Below are 23,330 nucleotides of genomic sequence, written 5' to 3' on the forward strand. Positions count from 1 at the left end.
AAGACGATTACTGAAATGATCTCAGCAGGTCCTTAATGACAGCAATGAAATGCAGTGGAAAGGTTTTTTTGGGATTAAGTTAATTTTCATGGCAAAGAAGGACTATGCAATTCATCTGATCACTCTTCATAACATTCTGGAGTATATGCAAATTGCTATTATAAAAACTTAAGCAGCAACTTTTCCAATTTCCAATATTTATGTAATTCTCAAAACTTTTGGCCTCGACTGTAACTTAATTAGTTCTATTTTTGTTTTATGAAGCTGGCAATACCCTTTTTTGTTTCTCTTAGGCCTCATGCACATGAACGTATTTTCTTTCCGTGTCCGTTCTATTTTTTGCGGACAGTATGCGGAACCATTCATTTCAATGGGTCCGCAAGAAAAGACCCCGAAGTTACTCGTGTGTATTCCGTTTCCATTTATCCGTATTTCCATTCTGCAAAAAAATAGAACATGTCCTATTATTGTCTGCTTTATGGACAAGGATAGTACTGTTCTATTAGGGACCAGCTGGACCGCAAAATACATACGTTCGTGTGCATGAGCCCTTAATGAGAGCACTAAACTAGTCTGCATACCATCGTGACTTCAGGACCTTTGATGATGTCATAGTCATGTGATCAGTCACATGAGAGGAGGAGTAAAGCTGTGGAGGTCTTTCACTGTGTAGCACTTCCTGTCATGTGACCAGTGTGACGTCATCACAGGTCCTGCAGCCCCAGGAGGTGAGATCTGCAGGTCAGTTATTGGACTTGGTTCTGGGTTTATTAGAATGGAGCGGTTCTATAGGTGATATATAGCAGGTCCAGCCAGCAGGGGGCAGCACCGGCCATAGAGAGTCTCTGCTCACAGGAGGGGAGTTCTCCTCAGACATGTCTGCTCTCCCCCTGGAATATTAGGAGACCCCCAGACCCCTGTAAGAGGGGCTGTTCTCCTGGATTAGAGGGGTCTTCCATCACACAATGTTCTGTGATATCACTAGGATATAGAGTCAGTGTGTGATCGGTGGGGACAACCTCTTACATTCCTCCCAACTTTTAAAAAACACAAAGGGCGCAATTTTGGGCATGCCTCTAACTCCGCCCATAGCATAACTATACACACCTAGTTCCCTTAATGCCCCCACATACTAATCATTACCCCTCCTTTGTGCAAGCACAGAATAATAATGCCCACATTGTGCACCCTTCACACTAGTTATGCCCACACAGTGCCCTCTTCACGGTAGTTATACCCAGATGTGCCCCCTTCACAGTAGTAATGCCCACATTGTGTGCCCTTCACAGTAGTTATGCCCACATTGTGCCGCTTTCACAGTAGTTATGCCCACATTGTGCCCATTTCACAGTAGTAATGCCCACATTTTGCCACCTTCATGGTAGTAATGGCCACATTGTGCCTCCTTCACGGTAGTTGTGCCAACATTGTGCGCCCTTCACATTAGTTATGCCCCCTTCACAGTAGTTATGCCCACATTGCACTGCCTTCACAGTAGTAATGCCCACAATGTGTCCCTTCACAGTAGTTATGCCCACATTGTGCCCTTCATAGTAGATATGCCCACATTGTGCCACCTTCACAGTAGCTATGACCACAGTGTGCCCCCTTCACAGTAGTAATGCCCATATTGTGCCCCCTTCACAGTAGTAATGCCCACATTGTGCGTTCTTCACACTAGTTATGTCCACATTGGGCCCCCTTCTTGTTAGTAATGGCCACAATGTGCACCCTTCACAGTGATTATACCCACAATTGTGCCCCCTTCACAGTGTTTATGCCCACATTGTGAGCCTTTCACAGTAGGTATGCCCACATTGTGCCCCCTTCACAATAGTAATGCTTACAATGTACCTACTTCACCATATTAATGCCCACACTGTGCCCCCTTCACAGTAGTTATGACCACACTGTGCCCACTTCACAGTAGTTATGACCACACTGTGCCCCCTTCACAGTAGTTATGAGCCACACTGTGCCCCCTTCATAGTAATTAGAGATGTCGCGAACATAAAATTTTCCGTTCACGAACGGCGAACGCAAATTTTTGCAAATGTTTGCGAACAGGCGAACCGCCATTGACTTCAATAGGCAGGCGAATTTTAAAACCCACAGGGACTCTTTCTAGCCACAGTAGTGATGGAAAAGTTGTTTCAAGGGGACTAACACCTGGACTGTGGCATGCCGGAGGGGGATCCATGGCAAAACTCCCATGGAAAATTACATAGTTGACGCCAGGGTGGATTTGATTTAAATCATAGTTTTTTACATAAAGATTCATATTTGGACAATTTTTCTGTTGTACTTAGGAAGGAGAAAAATAATCATTACCTTAATAATAACAATTTAAATAGGATTTATTCAACTGAAACAATAACATTACAGCGTGATATTTGCTTAAACATCCATGTTTGTTAACTGATTTGGCTAAAGAAAATATATATATTTTAAGAAACTTAGACTGTCCGCCCAGACTACACAAGAAAAGCTTAATAATGTCCTCTGTAGCTCACTCGTCACCTTCTTCTTTGTTCACAATCTGGAAAAGAAAAACAAGCTTTCCTGCTTTATCGGGACCCAAACCGATTTCTCAATTTAGAATGAACGAGTCCAAAGGAAGAGAATATTCTTCCAACGCCGGCAGAAGAAGCTGCTGCTGCTAAAAGTGAAATCATTACTTGAACGGTCTCTAAATCCAAGCGCTTAAGTGACGTCCACCAGTTCACTGCTGTCACTTTCTTTAAAATATCTTCAGCAAACATATATTTCTTGAATGGTTCCCCCTTGGCTTTGAAGTTCATTATAGTTGGCATTACAGATGGATGATTGCTGGATACCCCTGTCATAGCGAACTCCTCTTCCTCAGCACTTAAGTTTTGACCCTGATACTGGATATTGACAAAATTTTTAACATATACAGCCTTATTCTACATAATTAAAAAAGTAATCTTTATTTCATAATGAAATAACCTTTGGATGGTAATATATTTTCCTCAAAAAGCATTTTATATTAAAAAAAATCAGATTTAAATTTAAAAAATCTGATTTAAATCAAAAAAATCCGATTTTTTCAATTTTTAAAAAAAAAAATCATTGATTTTTATCCACCTTGGTTGACGCAGAGTTGGATTTTAATCCATAAAGGGCATAAATCACCTAACAATCCTAATTTTTTTTTGAACACCGTGGTTTAAAACATCCAGTGTGTGTATACGATCAGGTATGATGTTGTATCGATCAGGTAGTGTAAGGGTTACGCCCGCTTCACAGACATTGACAGACCAAACCCCCCTTTTAATGCACCGCAAACAACCGCAAACAGTCCATTTGCCCAACCGCAAACTTCCCATTTGCACAAGGTTGGATACCAAGCTAGCCATGTCCCGTTGATGTCATTGAAGGTTTCTTCCTCCACCCGGCCACGTACAACACCAAGGGGCCCTGAAAGGTGAATTGAATAGATTTTTTGAACAGGGAGATGGTTAAAAAAGAACGCTGGCTCCCTCCCCTTTGTTTGAATTCACGGTCACTGCGTCTGCGCCGAGCAATTTACTGTCCCACCCGATATGAGTGCTATTTCCTGTAGTTCTCTCTTCTCGTCAGTTTAATCCCTGTTACGTCCCCAATCTGGAGTCCATTTATTAAATAGATTTTGGAACGGGGAGATGGTTAAAAAAACGCTGGTTCCCTCCCCTTTGTTTTAATCCACGGTCACTGGCTTGCAAATGCGATTATATCACAGAGAAATAATATAAATTGAATTATTTTTATCTGCAAGGTATTGTCTGTGACACCCTGTATGGATGGTGTGCACGTGCTGTCTGTGACTGAGCCTGCAGCCTCTCACACACGGCCAGGCAACTGCAATATATATATATATATCTAAAAAAAAAAGCAGACGGATGTACCAGCCCTAGAAAGGGCCTTTTGGGGTGCTGTCAGGACGCTGATCTTACAGCAGATGAGTCTGTGGACACAGAACACTGCCCTAGCTAACGCTTTCCCTATTAGATCAGCAGCAGCTGCACTGTCCCTCCTCTCTCTGTGAATGCAGATTCCGAATGAATCTAAAATGGATGCTGTCCAGGAGGTGGGAGGGTCTGGGAGGGAGGGTCTGCTGCTGATTGGCTGGAATGTGTCTGCTGACTGTGAGGTAGAGGGTCAAAGTTTGCTCAATGATGATGTATAGGGGGCGGACCAAACATCGCATATGTTCGCCCGCCGCGGCGAACACGAACAAGCTATGTTCGCCGGCGAATAGTTCGGGACATCACTAATAGTAATGCCTACACTGTGCCGTCTTCACAGTGGTTATGCCCACTTCACAGTAGTTATGCACACATTGTGCACATTTACAGTAGTAATGCCAACAATATGTCCCCTTCACAGTAGTTATGCCCACACTGTGTCCCCCTACAATAGTTATGACCACATTGTGCCTACTTCACTGTAGCAGTGTCCACATTGTGCACCTCTCACAGTAGTTATGCCCACATTGTGCCCTTCACAGTAGTAATGCCCACATTGTGCACATTTACAGTAGTAATGCCAACAATATGTCCCCTTCACAGTAGTTATGCCCACACTGTGTCCCCCTACAATAGTTATGACCACATTGTGCCCACTTCACTGTAGCAGTGTCCACATTGTGCACCTCTCACAGTAGTTATGCCCACATTGTGCCCTTCACAGTAGTAATGCCCACAATGTGCTTTCTTTACCGCAGTAATGCCCACACTGTTCCCCCTTCACAGTAGTTATGCCAACACTGTGTCCCTTCCAAAGTAGTCATGCCAACACTGTGCCCCCTTCACAGTAGTTATGCCCACATTGTGCCCTTCACAATATTTATGCCCTGATCGTGCCTTTACAGTAGTAATGCCCACATTATGATCCCTTCACAGAAGTGATGCCCACATAGGGCTCCCTTCACAGTAGTAATGCCTATATTGTACCCCTTTCACAGTAGTAACGCCCACATTTTGCCCCTTCACGACAGTAATGCCCATATTGTGCCCCCTTTTCAGTAGTTATGCCCACATTGTGCCCCTCAGTAGTAATGCCCATGTTGTGCCAACTTCACAGTAGCAATGCCCACATGGTGCGTCTTTATCAGTAGTTATGCCCAGATGTGCCTCCTTCAAAGTACTTATGCCCACATTGTTCCCCTCAGTATTAATGCCCACATTGTGCCGCCTTCACAGTAGCAATGCCCACATTGTGCATCTTTTACAGTAGTTATGCCGGCATTTTCCCCCTTCACAGTAGCAATGCCCACAATGTGCCCTCTTCACCATAGTTAAGCCCACACTGTGCCCCCTTCACATTAGTTATGCCCACACTGTGCCCCCTTCACAGTAGTACTTCATGTCTCTTCGTGAACTCTATTCCCACAGAGATTCAGCTGAAGATCTTATCAGCTGTATTCAGGATCGTAATCCCTGACAAGCAGAGCAGAGAGGAGGATGAGGCAGCTCTTTGAAGTAACTTGTACTCCTGTGTGATTAGGACAGGTCTTGTGGGTACTAATAGGACGGCGGCCATTTTATTTCCCTGATGATTGCTCCCCAGACAAAAACAAACCATTATATCTAATGAAAGTTATTTGGGAATATATTTATAATAAAGTAATATTTAAGTATTTTCAGTCATTTTATTTTCTTCCCAGAGAACCCCTTATATATGGATTACTTAAACAGATTAACTCCTTCCATAAATGTTTCCACAGGATCAGAGTCCTGGAGGTCCCACAAATGAAGGGAGGTGGCAAGGTGGACTGATGGCGATATGTATCTGGCTCATCTGACCGTGAGTAACCACGACCAAAACGTTTTCACTGGTATTTGAATATTATTATCGCGTGACCCCCTTCATTTTATTTCCTGTTTCATTAACCCCTTCAGGCCACAGCAATTTTTCACCTTCAGGACCCAGCCTAATTTACCAAATCTGACATGTGTCACTTTATGTGGTGATAACTTTAAAACGCTTTTACTTATACAAGCCATTCTGAGATTGTTTTTTCGTCACATATTGTACTTCATGACAGTGGTAAATTTGAGTCAAAATTAACCCAAAATTTCTATTTCTCTACTTTTAAAACAGATAGTGATACCTCCTAAAATAGATATTACTTTACATTTCCCATATGTCTACTTCATGTTTGGATCATTTTGTAAATTACATTTTCTTTTTTTGGGACGTTAGAAGGCTTAGAAGTTTAGAAGCAAATCTTGAAATTTTTCTGAAAATTTCCAAAACACACTTTTTAAGGACCAGTTCAGGTCTGAAGTCACTTTGTGAGGCTTACATAATAGAAACCACCTATAAATGGCCCCATTTTAGAAACTACACCCCTCAAGGTATTCAAAACTGATTTTACAAATTTGTTAACCCTTTAGGTGTTCCACAAGAATTAAAGGAAAATGTAGATGAAATTTCAGAATTTCACTTCTTTGGCAGATTTTCCATTTTAATCAATTTTTTCCAGTAACAAAGCAAGGGTTAACAGCCAAACAAAACTCAATATTTATTGCCCTGAGTCTGTAGTTTACATAAACACCCGACACGTGGTCGTAAACTGCTGTACGGGCACACGGCAGGGTGCAGAAGAAAAGGAACGCCATATGGTTTTCGTAAGGCAGATTTCACTGGGATAATTTTAAGTTGTCATGTCACATTTGAAGACCCCCTGATGCACCCCTAGAGTAGAAACTCCAAAAAAGTGACCCCATTTTGGAAACTACAGCCCTCAAGGTATTCAAAACTGATTTTACAAACTTTGTTAACCCTTTATGTGTCTCACAAGAATTAAAGGAAAATGTAGATGAAATTTTAGAATTTAACTTTTTGGGCAGATTTTCCATGTTAATAAATTTTTTTCCACTAACAAAGCAAGGGTTAACAGCCAAACAAAACTCAATATTTATTACCCTGATTCTATAGTTTACATAAACACCCCATATGTGGTCATAAACTGCTGTACATTTTTTGTGAGGCAAGGTAACAAAAAATAGCTGTTTGGGCACAGTTTTTTAATTTTTTATTAACTGACAGGTTAGATCATGTGGTATTTTTATAGAGCAGGTTGTTATGGATGCGAAAATACCAAATATGAAAAAAATGATTTCTTAGTGTCTCCATATTCTGAAAGCCATAGTTTTTTTTATTTTTTGGTAAACTGTCTAATGTAGGGGCTCATTTTTTTCGTTATGAGATGACAGTTTGATTGGTACTTTCGTAGGGTGCATATGACTTTTTGATCGCTTGGTATTACACTTTTTGTGATGTAAGGTGACCAAAAAATTGCCTTTTTGACACACTTTATTTTTTTTTTACGGTGTTCACCTTAAGGGTTAGGTCATGTGATATTTTTATACAGCAGGTTCTTACAGACGTTGTAATACCTAATATTTAAACTTTTTTATTTAAGTTTTACACAATAACAGCATTTAAAAAAAAAAATCATGTTTTAGGGTCTCCATATTCTAAGAGCCATAGTTTTTTTTTATTTTTTAGGCGATTGTCCTAGGTAGGGTCTCATTTTTTGCGGGATGAGATGACGGTTTGATTGGTATGATTTTGGGTTGCATATGACTTTTTGATCACTTGGTATTACACTTTTTGTGATGTAAGGTGACAAAAAATAGCTTTTTTTTTACACCGTTTTTATTTTTTTTACGGTGTTCATCTGAGGGGTTAGGTCATGTGATATTTTGATGGAGCCGGTCGATACGGATATGTCTACTTTTCTTATTTTCCCTATTTTTTATAATTCTCTTTACTTTATTTTGGGAAAAGGACCCTTTTTTCTTTTTACTTGAAACTTTAATTTTTTTATTATAAAAATATATATATATATTTTTTTACTTTTAATATTTGTCCCGCTGTGGGACCTTTTTCAGGCTTTGATCCCTGTTTCAATTCAGTACATTATGTATTGTACTGAATTGAACTGTCAGTGTCTTACACAGTAAGACACTGACAGTTGCCTAGGAGACCCAGCAATCAGGCTGGATCTCCTGGGCTTCCGTAGCTGGCAGGCTCCGATGCCTGTGGAAGGCATCAGGGCTGCCATGGCAACCATCGGCCCACTGTCAGCGCAGCGCGGGGGGCCGATGGAATCAGAGGGAGCCCCCTCCCTCTGTAAAAGGGTTAGTCCACCGCCATCACCGCATACAGCGATGCTGGTGGATGCAGCAGGGGCCCGGTCCCGTGGTGTGGATCTGGCGGGTGCAGCTCCTGGACCCGCCCGATCACATCACGTACATGCACGTGGTAATGCGGTAAGGCACCACATTCCCCCACGTACATGTACATGATATTGCGGGAATGGGTTAAAGGTCCCTATCACATGTTTTTTACAAAATATATTTGAATTCACGCCGTGTGTTTCAGTAGTAGATTATTAGAAGTTATGTTTTACAGCTTTTTTTTTCTTTTTTCAGTGAAACACAATCCTGTAAAGTGTATCATTTACTCTCAGTGAAATATATATAGAATAAGATAATGCACCGTATAGGAATTGTGAAATTGCGTGTTTCTTTTAGCTTTCTATCCCCCTAAGAAAATAATAGTTAATCAAGTTATATGTACCCCAAAATTGTCCTGTAAAAAAACGAACCGTCATACGGCGACATCCACAACCCCCCCCCCCCCCCCCAAAAAACAAACAAACTGCATTTGTGATGTGAGGATGAAGAAAACTGACAGGTGAAAGCCCCAAATTGTCAGATCATTAAAGGGTTAATCAGAACCCACCGGTTATTTTCCCCATAGATGACTATTTACAGAGCTGTTAACGCTAGCTATCTGTAGTTATATAATACAGGTGTGTAGACCGCTATAGGGTAAGCATCTATATACTAGTGTATCTATAGAGGTGTAATGGGGCTGATTGTTTGGAGATCTTCTTCTTCCATATGTAATTTTGCTCTCAGTCCTCCATCTTTCCTTCAGCTTCCTTAGGTGCAGGACTCTCTACTTTTTAAAGACAATGGTCCTTTCCATTAATGACCCACCAAGGATGGAGAAGGACAGAGACCACATGGCTGCGATGATATTAGACCTCACCCTGGAGATCGTCTCCTTGATTAATGGAGAGGTGAGAGTCTCACATGACATCACTCTTATCTCTAGTAATAAACCAGGGAAATGTCTGGAAAGGTGAAGGATTCTTAGAATCTCTGTAGTGATCGGCGTCTCCCCATACACAGGATTACACAGTAGTGAAGAAGTCTGGTGAGTGTGTGACACCCCGTGTGTCAGGAAGATGGAGGCAGGACCCAGGACTTGTGTTGTCAGGTTCCTATAAGGTGTCAGGATGTTGCTAGTCTATTTCTCCATGGAGGAGTGGGAGTATTTAGAAGGACACAAGGATCTGTACAAGAACGTCATGACTGGAGAATCACCAGTCCCTCACATCATCAGGTAAGAGAAGACCTTCCATGATTGTAGAGGAGAGAACAGTTTTGAAAGATTCCCCCCCAATCACACTCAACCCATTAGCTGTTTTTCATCTTATCTGTTGAGCTACAATCTGTTTACCACTGGTGCCAATAACACTGATAAAATATTGTCTTAAAAACACTGAAAAAATTAAATATACTAAATAATATCACCAAACAACTCAAACTATAAAATGATCATGTTGTTTTAGGGCTCGTTCACATGACTGGTTTGTTTCCTGTATTTTAGTTCTGACAGAGGACCAGAAACAGAGAGAAAATGATCTGTTTTTGCTATGAAATATAAGCTAGAATGCCACAAAACAGTTTGGGATATTCGGCTTTCGGGTGAAATTTATGTAAAACGTTAAAAGTTCCCGCTCCAGTGATATTATATCATGAAAGTCAGGGCATTTAAGTGGAAGCAGGAATGGTGATTTCCTCATCTCAAACAATTTACTGAAACAAAAGCCCACACCAGTGCTGGATCTACCCCCACAAAAATGTCAGTGTCTCAATAACTTATCATGTGGCCTTAAGCATCAATTACAGCTTGACAACGACATCTGCTGTTCACAAGTCGACTTATTGTCTGCTGAGGCATGGCATCCCGCTCTTCTTGAAGGGCGGCCCTCAGGTCATTGAGGTTCTGGGGTACAGAGGTACGAGCCTCTACACAGCAACTCAGCTTATCCCATAGGGTTTCAATGGGATTTAGGTCTGGAGAAAGTGCAGGCCACTCCATTTGAGGTCCCCCAGTCTCCAGCAGCCGTTCCCTAATGATATGACCTCGATGAGCTGGTGCATTGTCCTCCATGAAGATGACATTAGGCCTGTGTTGTTCCTGCAGAGGCACAATGACTGGATTAATTATGTTATTCCACTAGTAAGGTCTTGTCACTGTACCATTTATAAAGTGTAGGGCAGTTCTGTATTGACAAGACACACCTGTCCACACTGTAACACCACCACTACCAAAGGCTCGCCTGGTAACAACAGTGGCTGATGCATAGCACTCTTCTTGACGTATCCAACATCATTGGCGGCCATCATTTCTGCTCAGCGTGAATCAACTTTGAACAGCACTGAGGCCCACTGGTCCCTCATCCAGCATAGATCAGCGACAGAGGTCCTGTTCATAAGATGGCCACTGATGTATGGTCATGTGACCAGGCTAATCACCTCCATGTGATGTCTCCTCCATCACCTGCCATCTGCACTTGTTCTGTTGGGAGTTTAGTGCAGGTGCAGTGTGTTTGAATGGAGGAGACATGGAGTTGATTTGCCTAGTCACATGACCGTTTATCAGCGGCCACCTTATGAACAGGACCTCTGTGTGGACAGCACAAAAGACTATATTTGTAAGCGTCATATAATCATTTTACAATCGCATTGGTCAACAATGACCAGAAAGTGGCCAATTCCTTTAATACAGACCTCCTGACAGAACCTAAAATTAATACAAACCAAATGTGACCTCCTTTAAACTCCTTCTCTTAAATATAGATCTCAGATCAGACCCCAAATTTGTGTGGCCCCCTCAAAAATCATGTCCCTGCAGACCTTAGATCGGACCCCAAAATGTATGTGGCCCCTAAACCCTCTTCCTTGTAGACCTCAGATCAGACCCCAAAATACATGTGACCCCCTCCCTACCTCAAATCCTTGCAGACCTCAGATCAGACCCCAATATTCATGTGCCCCATCCTACAGACCTCAGATCATACTCCAATATTTAGGAGGCCCCCTACAGATACTTGCAGACCTCAGATCAGACCCCAAAATTCATGTAACTCCCTCCCTCCCACAGATCAGACCTCAAAATTCAAGAGCCCCCAGAGATCCCTGCAGACTTTAGATCAGACCCCAACATTCAAGAGCCCCCCAGAGATTCCTGCAGACGTCAGATCAGGCTCCCAAATTTTGTGGTCCCACCTTCCTCCCTCAGATCCTTGCAGACCTCAGAAAATTGATGTGCCCTCTCCCTTAGATCCCTATAGACCTCAGGTCAGACCCTAAAATTCAGAAGGGCCCATCCTCCCTCAGATCCCTGGAGACCTCACATAAAAAATAAAAAAAATATTAAAAACAACTTACGTCTCCAGCTGCAGAAAGCTCCTCCACTCTGCTATTCGGCTCTCCTTGCTGCTCTGCACTGTGACCCGACGTCTGCGCAGCGGCCGGTCAGAGGACACAACTATGCCTGACTTGACTGTGTACAAAGGCAGGACACAAAGCCTACAAGAAGTTGTGCCTCAGTTTAGAATTATGCCACAAAACTGTGCACATGATGCATGTAATTAGCCCTTGTGACTAGGAGCAGGAGGAGATGGCTGCCAGCTAGACCCTTTGAAGAGGACCTTTCTAGGGAATTTTCTAGTTTAATTAAATACCTTTCCTTGCCGCTGATGCTGACACCCTGGTTGTTGTTTTTTTTTAAATACCGCTCCTATGCCCCGCTGTGCCCCCCTGCAGTTTTCGCGCTCAGTATGTTAATCCTGAGCATCGGTACAGGGAGACACCAGGGTTTCTTAATGGGGGTCTCCTTCTCCCTGGCTGTGCCACGATCCAATCACAGTGGAGAGCAACACAGCGAGGGAGAAGGAGACACCCCTTGAGAAACCCTGGTGTCTCCTCTCTGTACCGATGCTCAGGATTAACATACTAAGCGTGAAAACTGCAGGGGGGCACAGCGGGGCGTAGGAGCGGTATTTGACAAAAACAACCAAGGTGTCAGCATCAGCGGCAAGGAAAGGTATTTTTTTAAACGAGAAAATTCCCATTAAAGGTCCTCTTTAAAAGTTGCATGCTGAAATCCACACAGGGTCAGATGCCATCTCATGTAAGGACCGATCAGATTTCTGCTGTGCTCCCAGCATAGAATTCCGCACTGATCAAATTGGTAGGAAATTCCTCATTTCGTCCCTTTTATTTTCTGAAACGGTTGCTTATATGTCCTGCTTTGTTATAGTTTTTATTTAGCACAGTACTTTTTTGTATAGTAAATCTTAAAATGTAATAAGAAATGTCTTGTTTGCTCTAACGTGCCCACCTCTTTGTAGTGCCGCTTTGCTCGTTACCATTGATGCCAGTGTGCTTGTTGCATGCCAGAACGCAGTGCGGCTGTGCGTCTCTAACTGGGGCTTTCCGTCAGCCTGACCTCAAAGGGCATCTGTCAGCAGCTTTGTCCCTATGAAACAGGCTGACCTGTTACATGTGCGCTTGGCAGTGTGATTGACAGGACCAGGCCTGATGATGTTTTCACTGCCCGGCCCTGTCAATCAAAGTGCAGAGGGCGTGTCAGTTGCAGAGAGAGCAGAGCCTCTAGGTGTAATGGTTACGCCCCGTTGCTCCTAGAGGCTCATTTGCATATAGTAAAACATCATTTTTCTCAGCAATGCGGGCACATAGGAACATGGGACCAACACAGACGCCTTCAGCTGCCGAGCGCACATGTAACAGGTCGGCCGGTGTCATAAGGACAAAACCGCTGACAGATGCTATCATCTGTCAATTAAAAGGGCACCTTGTGCTTGGATGTGTCTGTAGATGGGTTAGGCTACTAGCGTTTTTTGCGGATTCGTCATGGATCTGCAAAAACACTTCCGTTACAATATTACAACCGCATAAATCCGTCATGTACGGATCCGGTTGTATTATGTCTTCTATAGCCATGACAGATCCGTCTTGAACACTAGTGATGAGCGGCAGGGGACATATTCGAATTCGCGATATTTCGCAAATATTTCGTAGAATATTCGTTATATTCTACGATTTATTTTACTCGAAAAATCGGCAAGGTAATGATTGTGTAATATGCAAATTTTCGTAATTCGATTTTTTAATTGCGAATTTTTCAACTTTTTTCGAATATTCGTAATATTCTAAAACAAGAATATATAGCAATATAGCGAATATTCGAAAAAAACGAATATAGAGAAAAATTCGCAAACACTACTACTCCTAAAGTCAAGTATATTGCAGCCTTCTTATTGGCCCACAAGCTAGAAGCAGGGAGGGATCATGTGTACTGATAACAAAAATAAAAATTTTATAAAAAAAATTAAAAAAGGGGAAAAAAAAATCGAATATTCGAAATTACGAATATATATAACTATATTCAAAATATTCGCAAATTTTCAAAGTACCTATATTCGTGTTAAAAATTCGAAATTCGAATATTCGTGATCAACACTATTGAACACCATTGAAAGTCAATGGGTGACGGATCCGTTTTCTATTGTGCCAGATTGTGTCAGAGAAACGAATCAGTCCCCATTGACTTACATTGATCCATTTGGCTCCACTTCGTCAGGCAGGCAGCGTTTTGGTGTCCGACTCCAGAGCAGAACGGAGATGGAACGGAGGCAAAACTGATGCGTTCTGAGCGGATCCTTTTCCATTCAGAATGCATTAGGGCAAAACTGATCCGTTTTGGACCGCTGAGCCCTGAACGGATCTCGCAAATGGAAAGCCAAAACGCCAGTGTGAAAGTAGCCTTATTCGGAGCATCGGTTTTGCTTTGTTTTTGTCACTCATCAGGTTTTAGTTATTTTAGATGGGAGAAAAAGTTTGCTGCACTTAATTTCTACCAAAAATATGGAAACATGACTGACTTATGTCTTTCTAACAAAGCCAGAACCAGTCCTGTACCTCACAGTGGGTCCAGAGATCTCCCCATTCATTGAAACAATCGCTCTGCTAGATTTATTTCAAGCTTTCCGCTTAGGGGGCATTTCCTTTGTGCTGCAGCTGATGGCAGTCAGAGGATGGAACTGAACAGGCGCGTCCATCTCAGTGAGCAGGACAGAGAAATTAGAAAGAGAGCGAACAGTAGGTGGCGCTATACAGATAGATTTCAGGGTATAACTCAGAGGCTGTAATACATTTCATTACATGTAGTTACAAAACTATTGAGATCCAGGTGCTGGTGTGAAAACTGCAGAATATTTTTTCGTAGGACAACCCCTTTAATGATGAATACGGATGGAAGGTGTTCTGCCTGTAACCATTGTTCAGTCTGTTAAAAAATAAAAAAAAATAAAAAGTTAAAAATAAGACCAGGATTGCTGCTTTATGGTCCTGCGCGCACAACTTTTGTCTCCGCTCCAAAATCATCTTCTGAGCGTAAACCTAACGGACCCCGTTATAGTCTATGGGGTCCGTAGGCTCCGTCGGGCTCAGATATGGGCCGAATCCGTCCTTTCCGTTCTCCTGCTCCTATAACGGAGCAGGAGAACGGAAAGGCTGAACGCTGATGTGAACTCAGCCTTACAATATCTTATATAAATTGCAGAATCGGTTTCTTTATTTATTTATGTTGCTTTCTGTCTCCCTAAAAAAATTATAAAACCTAAAAATAAAAAAAAAGCTAGAAGCTAGTTATATGGACCTCAAAAATGTGCCATTAAAAATAAAACTCATCCTGCAAAAAGACAAACCATTGCACAGTAACATCTGCAAAAAAGAAAAAGAAAACTTATAGCGTTTGCAATGTGAGGATGAACAAAATTGACAGGTGAAAGCCCAAAATTGTCAGATCATTAAGGGGTTAATCAGAACCCACCGGTTATTTTCCCCATAGATGACTATATACAGCGCTGGTAACGCTAGTTATTTGTGTATCCGTAGTTATATAATACAGGTGTGTAGACCGCTATAGTGTAAGGATCTATATACCTGTGTGTCCATAGACATGTAATGGGGCTGATTGTTTGGAGATCTTCTACCCAACTTGTTTCCCTCAGGTTTCTTACGTACAGGACTCAACTTTTTAAAGATAATGGTCCTTTCCTTCAAGGACCCACCAAAGATGGAGAAGAACAGAAACCACATGGCTGCGAGGATATTAGACCTCACCCTGGAGATCATCTCCTTGATAACTGGAGAGGTGAGAGTCTCACATGACATCACTTATCTCTAGTAATAAACCAGGGAAATGACTGGAAAGGTGAAGGATTCTTAGAATCTCTGTAGTGATCGGCGTCTCCCCATACACAGGATTACACAGTAGTGAAGAAGTCGTCTGGTGAGTGTGTGACACCCCGTGTGTCAGGAGGATGGAGCAGGACCCAGAGCCCCATCACCGAGCCTCCACCTCATTCCCTGATACATGAGCAGAAGATCCTAGAACTTACCACCAGGATCACTGAGCTGCTGAGCGGAGAGGTGAGCGCTGCTGGGAATGCTGGGACATTATACAATAACGCCAAGTGAGGGGTCTGGTAATGACTGTGTCCTTGTGTTGTCAGGTTCCTATAAGGTGTCAGGATGTCGCTGTCTATTTCTCCATGGAAGAGTGGGAGTATTTAGAAGAACACAAGGATCTGTACAAGGACGTCATGATGGGGAATCACCAGCCCCTCACATCACCGGGTAAGAGGAGACCTTCCATGACTGTGGAGGAGAGAACAGGTTTCAGAGTCAGATTCCCCCATCATCTGATCATCACATATAAGACATTGAAAAAAAAATGTGCACATTGCTATGGCAAAATACACATACAAACACAAAAACACAAATGCAATGGCACTCTGCCTCATTCAACATCCAGCATAGAGGCAGGGCAGAGTGCCATTGCATTTGTGTTTTTGCGTTTGTATGTGTATTTCGCCATAGCAATGTGCACCTGCATACAGGGTTGTGCTGACTGAACCCCCCACATTTTTTCTTTGTAGTATATATTGGAGGCGTGGCGATCTCCATGCAGTCATGCACACCTGACCAGTTAGTCTGCCCTGGGGGCTGTTTTTAAAGTCAGTATAAAACTGAGTCTGCTTTTATAGCGCCTACCAGTAGCCATTTGGCTCCAGGAGAAGTACATAGTGGACTCAGCATGCATGTTGGTACTTGCATCCCTGGATCCGATGGAAGCTGATATGGCACCGGACAGGGTTAAAAGCAGAGTGTGCCTGGCGTGCATGCTGTTGTCACGGCTGAGGATGGGGAAAACCCTCAGCCTTGCTTTGCCAGAAGAGGGTCGGTCGCTACTTGGCCAGGAGCACAGAATTAGGGAGCAGGTCACTTCCTAGAGCTTCCCTAATCTGACCCTGACTCCTAGCTACATGAGCCGACCTTGAAGGTAGGAGGGCTCATACTCAGGAACCTCGGATCCCTACTCACCCTCCGCAGACCCCTGAGCTAGGAGCTGGGTAGACAGCCCATTCCTCCTGGACACGGAGAAACAGGAGTCTAAAGTGGCCAAGATGCAAGGGGATATAAACATGAACAGCCTATGGATATGGAAGGAGGATGAAAAGAACTTCCACACCTACCTGCCACAGATACACTGACTGGATCCCGTGCAATACAAGCTAGTGTCCACACCCAAACATAAATGGACACAGCACACACACAAATACACAGGAACCCAGATCTATAGGTGCATAAAATATGAAAAGGAAAACAACCTCAACTAAACATCACATAAAACATTTTATGACCACAAGGGTGGCCCTCACTGGCAGATGGTATTAGAGACCAGGAGGGTGCCTCCAGCTTACTACAAGGCTGGAGTACCCCTCAGACATCAGGTCTCACCTGAGGTTAAATAGCCCAAGTAGCCACACCCACGCAGACACACCCAGTGCTCACAGACTAGGAAGGGAATTAACCCTTCTCACACCAGGGAAGGGATGACAGCCACTTAAAGGGGAAAGTGCACACATAACTAAAACCCTGTGCACACCAGACATACAAAAGACACACCTAACAAAGACAGGTTGCCAGGTGCAACCGCATGCACATTGCAGCAAGCTGCCTAGCACCAGCTCAGGCTGCTATACTGCGACAATACAAAACAACTTGTTGCCCGCGGCAACCACAAGTGAGGCAACATACTAGCAGTCCTCACCTGTGGTTGAACAACCAAACCGCAGGCAACAGCATGCGGTTCAGGAGTCACGACCATGACCATGGTTGTGACAGCTGTACCTGCGCTCGCTGGACTTTGTGTGGCTGTCATGGCCCATAAAAGGTAGGAACTAGTGTTAGGGACCACTCATTAAGGCGACCTTGACGTGGTGAGTGGCTTATTACGCTTTGGCCAAAATGTACACTAATGCCTCATTCAAAATCAGCATAGAGGCAGGGCAGAGTGCTGGTTGCAGAGTGCGATTGCATTTGTGTTTTTACATATAAGACATTGTTTGTTAGGACATAGCCAGTCATAGGTGTTTCTATAGTGTAGTCAGGGGCGGATTAAGTGCATGATAGGCCCAGGGCTGTCTAACCAACTTAGCCCCCCCCCCCCCCTTTTTTAGTTTAGTTTTTTTTTGTATGAAGAGGCTGCGGTGCTTCATGGGCGCCACAGTCTCTTCTTAGGCCATATGACATCTTCAGAAAAAAAAATACCCCAAATTGGGTCCTACACTGAAAAATGTGGTCACCAAATATAAAATACATATAATTATAATAAAAAAGACATGGAGGAGAATACAGCACCACATACCTCTTACATCCAGTGACATCTCCTGTCATGTAGACCTTCTCTTTCCTCTTCTCCTCCGTCTGACCCAGACCACCATGGCAAATTCTTTCAGCCGCATCTCGTCTCTACAGTTTGTAACACAGACACGTTAGAGTTCTCAATTTTTCCATCAACCTCCCCATCCTAGTGTCCCCACAGTGTCATCCTGCCGCCACTCCCAATACTGTCCCCGTTTTGCTCCCCAATGCCCCAGGTAATATACTGCTGAAAAAATAGTGACCCCAGTAGACATAATTGGAGTCATTTATCTGTCATGGAACCATGAACCAGACGTACAACAAGAGATAAGTGGAAATAAGGCTTTATTGAAAATCAAGCTGTAAGCAAAAGTCCAAACGGATGGCTAAACCGAAGCAGGGTCTTGCGTAGACAGAGGTCAGGAACCAGAAGGGTAGTCAGACGAAGCCTGGATCAGGAACCAGCAGGGTAGTCAGACGAAGCCAGGATCAGGAACCAACGGGGTAGTCAGACGAGGCCAGGATCAGGAACCAGAAGCAGCAGCAGTCTTAGAAGCATGTGAACACAGGAGGACCAAGCAAGGAACTGAAGCCACAGACCTCCTATATATATGAGCTAGGCATCCAGCTCCTCCCAGTGGGAAGGAGAAGCCGCAGGGTGGGAGGCTACAAGAAACCCAGAAACCAAGATGGCCGCCAGCACATGTCAAACGAAGGAGAACAGTAAGAAGGTAAGACCATGACAGTACCTCCCCCTCAAGGGCCCCTCCTCCGCGGAGTAAGGAACGGTTTCTGAGGGAAGCGTGCGTGGAAGGCTCGGAGCAAAGCAGGAGCATGGACATCTGCGGAGGGAACCCAGGAACGCTCCTCTGGACCATAACCACGCCAATGGACCATAAACTGCAACCGACCGCGGACCAGGCGTGAGTCCAGGATATTGCTCACCTCATATTCCTCACGATTGCCCACTTGGACCGGACGGGGCCGAGGAACCGAGGAAGTGAAACGATTACACACCAATGGCTTCAACAGGGAGACATGAAACACGTTGGAGATCCGCATGCCAGGAGGAAGCGCAAGGGCATAGGCTACCGGGTTTACCCTGCGAAGCACTCGGAAGGGACCAACAAAGCGAGGCGCCAGCTTGGGAGTGGGCACTCGAAGGTTGAGGTTGCGGGTGGACAACCATACACGGTCTCCGACCTGGTAGGAAGGAGCGGGCGCTCGTCTGCGATCAGCCTGGAGTCTCTGGCGCTGCGCAGAGACCTCAAGGGACCTCTGGATCTGTACCCAAGAAGCACGTAGGACTGAAAGGTGATCCTCCACAGCCGGAATATCCTGGGGAGAGAATACCTCCGGTAACACGGCAGGTTGGAACCCATAATTGGCCATGAAGGGAGACGTCCCAGAGGAAGAGTTCACCGCCGTGTTCCTGGCAAACTCAGCCCAAGGCAGGAGGTCAACCCAATTGTCTTGGTGATCGGAGACATAGCAACGAAGGAATTGCTCCAAGGCCTGATTGGATCGTTCTGCGGCCCCATTGGACTGAGGGTGGTAGGCCGAGGAGAAAGAGAGATGAATCCCCAACTGGGAGCAAAAGGCGCGCCAGAACCTGGACACAAACTGACTCCCCCGATCCGACACAATCTCCTTGGGCAAACCGTGCAACCGGAAGACCTCCCTGGCGAAAATCGTGGCCAACTCTTGTGCAGAGGGTAACTTCTTGAGAGGAACACAGTGGCACATTTTGGAAAACCGATCCACAATCATGAGAATGACCGTATGGCCTCGGGATGCAGGGAGGTCCACAATGAAATCCATCCCCAGGTGTGACCATGGGCGCTCCCCGGTGGCTATGGGTTGCAAAAGGCCCAACGGAAGGTGCCGAGGGGACTTACTCTGGGCACAAACGGAGCATGCCGCTACATATGCGGCGATGTCGGAACGTAGAGAAGGCCACCAGAACAGACGTGAAACAGCCCAGGACAGCTGATTCTTTCCAGGATGCCCCGCGGCCTTGGAGTTATGGTAGGTTCGCAACAACCGAGTGCGCAACTCCTCAGGCACAAAACACCTGCCGTTGGGTCTCCCAGAGGGAGCACCAGATTGAGCCGCCAAAATCTGCTCACCCAGGGGAGAGGTCAGGCTGGTGCGAATGGCGGCCAGGATCTGATTCGGAGGTATGACCGAAGTCGGAATCGACTCCTCCCCGGACAGCTCGGAGTACTGCCGTGATAAGGCATCCGCTCTGATGTTCTTGGAACCGGGTAGGTAGGAGACCACGTAATTAAAACGTGACAAGAACAGAGCCCATCTGGCCTGACGTGGTGTCAATCTCTTGGCCTCAGAAAGGTAGGTCAGATTCTTGTGGTCCGTCAGGATGAGAACCGGAACCACCGAACCCTCGAGCAAGTGCCTCCATTCTTTAAGGCCCTGCACGATGGCCAATAACTCCCTGTCACCAATCTGATAGTTGCACTCCGCGGAAGACAGTTTCCGGGAGTAAAACCCACAAGGAAGCAGAGGACCCTCTGGTGTTCTACGCTGAGACAGAAGGGCGCCTACTCCCGTCTCAGACGCGTCCACCTCGAGGACAAAGGGCAACCCAGGGTTGGGATGCGACAGAATCGGAGCCGACACAAAGGCGGACTTTAGAGCCTCAAAAGCTCGGATGGCCTCGAGCGGCCAGACCTGGAAATTACTGCCCTTCCTGGTCAGATCCGTGAGAGGCTTGGCTAGCATAGAAAAGTCCCTGATGAACTTCCGATAATAATTGGCGAAGCCCAAAAAGCGCTGCAGGGCACGGAGACCACTGGGCTGGGGCCACTGTAAGACAGCCGAAACCTTCTCAGGATCCATGGAGAACCCCTCAGCGGAAATGATGTAACCTAAGAAGGTTACCTGGGATCGGTGAAATTCGCATTTCTCAAGCTTACCGAACAGCCTGCTCTCTCGTAACCGTTGCAACACTCGTCTGACATCCATAATGTGGGCCTCCATGGATTCAGAATATACCAAGATGTCATCCAAATAGACCACCACACACTGCTGCAACAGGTCACGGAAAACATCGTTGATGAATTCCTGGAAGACTGCGGGCGCATTGCACAACCCAAAGGGCATAACCAAGGATTCATAATGACCGGTCCTGGTGTTAAACGCGGTCTTCCACTCATCGCCCGCCTTGATCCTTACCAGGTTATATGCCGCCCTCAGGTCGAGTTTGGTAAAGACCGTGGCCCCTTTGAGGCGATCGAACAGCTCGGAAATCAAGGGTATCGGGTAAGCGTTCTTGATCGTGATGCGATTGAGACCCCTGTAATCGATGCAAGGCCTCAACTCACCGCCCTTCTTTTTCACAAAGAAAAATCCAGCCCCTGCCGGGGACGAGGATTTGCGAATGTGTCCGCGTGAAAGCGCCTCCCTCACGTACTCCTCCATGGCCTCATTCTCCGCTACCGACAGTGGATAGACTTTGCCACGAGGAGGAACGGCACCAGATTGTAACTCTATGGCACAATCGTATGGGCGGTGCGGAGGTAGGGCAACCGCGCGCACCTTATCGAATACATCTCGGTACTCTTCGTATTCAGGAGGTAACAGAGAGTCCGAGGAAGTACACAGCAACTTGACAGGCCCATGGATGCAACTAGCCCCACACTGCGGTGACCACGAGAGGATCTCGGCCGATCTCCAATCGAAAGTCGGATTATGCTTCTGGAGCCAGGGGTACCCCAAGACCACCGAGTAGTGTGGAGACGAAATCACCTGGAGACAGACCGACTCTCTGTGAACGGCACCAATGGCTATCCCCACTGGAAGGGTCTCATGAGTCACGTGTGGCGGCAGAAGGGGTCTGCCGTCTATCGCCTCAAGAGCCAGTGGGGAACCTCGAGGCTGCAGAGGAATGGAATTGGCGGCAGCGAACACACTATCAATGAACAAACCACCAGCACCAGAGTCCACCAACGCCTGGGTCGTCACCGAGCCCCCGACCCAGGAGAGGACAACAGTGATCAGTGGTTTGTCAACACGGGAAACCGGGGACGAGGAGACTCCACCCAAGATCTGCCCCCGACAGGATCTCAGGTGCGAGCGTTTCCCGGACAGTTCGGACATGCCAACCGAAAATGCCCACCGAGACCACAGTACATGCATCGGCCCTCGCGTCTCCGGAGTACCCTCTCCCCCTCGGACAGGCGAGCAAACCCCAGCTGCATGGGTTCACCCCCAGACAAGTCATCCCCAGGAGGCGTGGGAGGAGAGGGAGGCACGGGTGGGACAGCAAACGTAGGCGCCAATCTGTTAGAAGACCTCCGCAGGCTCTCCTTAAAGGAAGGTCTCTCCCTGAGTCTGGTGTCAATCAAAATCAGGAAAGAAATAAGAGACTCGAGCTCCACTGGTAGGTCCTTAGCTGCAACCTCATCCTTCAAGGCATCCGAGAGACCATGAGAGAAAGCAGCGACCAGAGCCTCATTATTCCAGCCCACCTCTGCTGCCAGGGTACAAAACTCAATGGCGTATTCAGCTACGGATCGTGAACCCTGTCTGATGGACATAAGGAGCTTCGCAGCAGAGGCAGCACGAGCCGGCACATCGAATACCTTCCGAAGAGAAGCAACAAAACCGGAAAACTCGGCAACCACCGGATTGTTGTTCTCCCATAAAGGGCTGGCCCAGGCCAAGGCCTTGTCCGAGAGCAGCGAGATCAAGAAGCCCACCCTTGATCTCTCAGTAGGAAAGGCATGTGGCAGCAACTCGAAATAAATGCCCACCTGGTTAAGGAAACCTCGGCACTGAGTTGGCTCTCCCCCAAAGCGCTGTGGAAGGGGGGCAGAACCGGTCATACCCCGAGACACCGCAGGCGCAGCAACAGGTGTCGGGGTAGACTCTGGCGCAACAACCGGAGCGGCAGTAGGAGCGGGCCCAGGAGCGACAACCGACCCATCGGCAACGGAAGCGAAATGAGCCGTGCGTTCAAGCAGGGTTTGCAACGCCACAGCGAACCGACCCAACAGGTGATCCTGCTGATCTAGTCTGGCAACCAGCGTAGGTAGCGAGGATGGCCCTGTACCGTCAAAATTCATGGCTTGGTCCTAATGTCATGGAACCATGAACCAGACGTACAACAAGAGATAAGTGGAAATAAGAAGGCTTTATTGAAAATCAAGCTGTAAGCAAAAGTCCAAACGGATGGCTAAACCGAAGCAGGGTCTTGCGTAGACAGAGGTCAGGAACCAGAAGGGTAGTCAGACGAAGCCTGGATCAGGAACCAATGGGGTAGTCAGACGAAGGCCAGGATCAGGAGGATCAGGAACCAGAAGCAGCAGCAGTCTTAGAAGCCTGTGAACACAGGAGGACCAAGCAAGGAACTGAAGCCACAGACCTCCTATATATATGAGCTAGGCATCCAGCTCCTGCCAGTGGGAAGGAGAAGCC

The 23,330-nt window shown here is 45.8% G+C and overlaps 1 protein-coding gene and 1 long non-coding RNA gene across 3 annotated transcripts in view; one reads left to right on the forward strand and one right to left on the reverse strand.

The window, feature by feature from the left end:
* Positions 1-23,330, reverse strand: part of LOC122934737 (oocyte zinc finger protein XlCOF22-like) — a 676,648-nt gene that overhangs the window by 466,133 nt on the left and 187,185 nt on the right. The gene's annotated exons all lie outside the window — the stretch shown is intronic.
* Positions 701-15,503, forward strand: LOC122934832. Of its 2 annotated transcripts, none has more exons than XR_006388685.1 (6): positions 701-741; positions 5,729-5,808; positions 8,959-9,103; positions 9,216-9,429; positions 15,194-15,336; positions 15,447-15,503. It is a non-coding gene; the product is annotated as an uncharacterized LOC122934832 (long non-coding RNA). The 2 variants fall into 2 exon arrangements; XR_006388686.1 differs by having other exon boundaries at positions 729-741; positions 5,729-5,839.

Source organism: Bufo gargarizans, chromosome 4 (genome assembly GCF_014858855.1).
Source record: "Bufo gargarizans isolate SCDJY-AF-19 chromosome 4, ASM1485885v1, whole genome shotgun sequence".
NCBI classification, from domain to species: domain Eukaryota; kingdom Metazoa; phylum Chordata; class Amphibia; order Anura; family Bufonidae; genus Bufo; species Bufo gargarizans.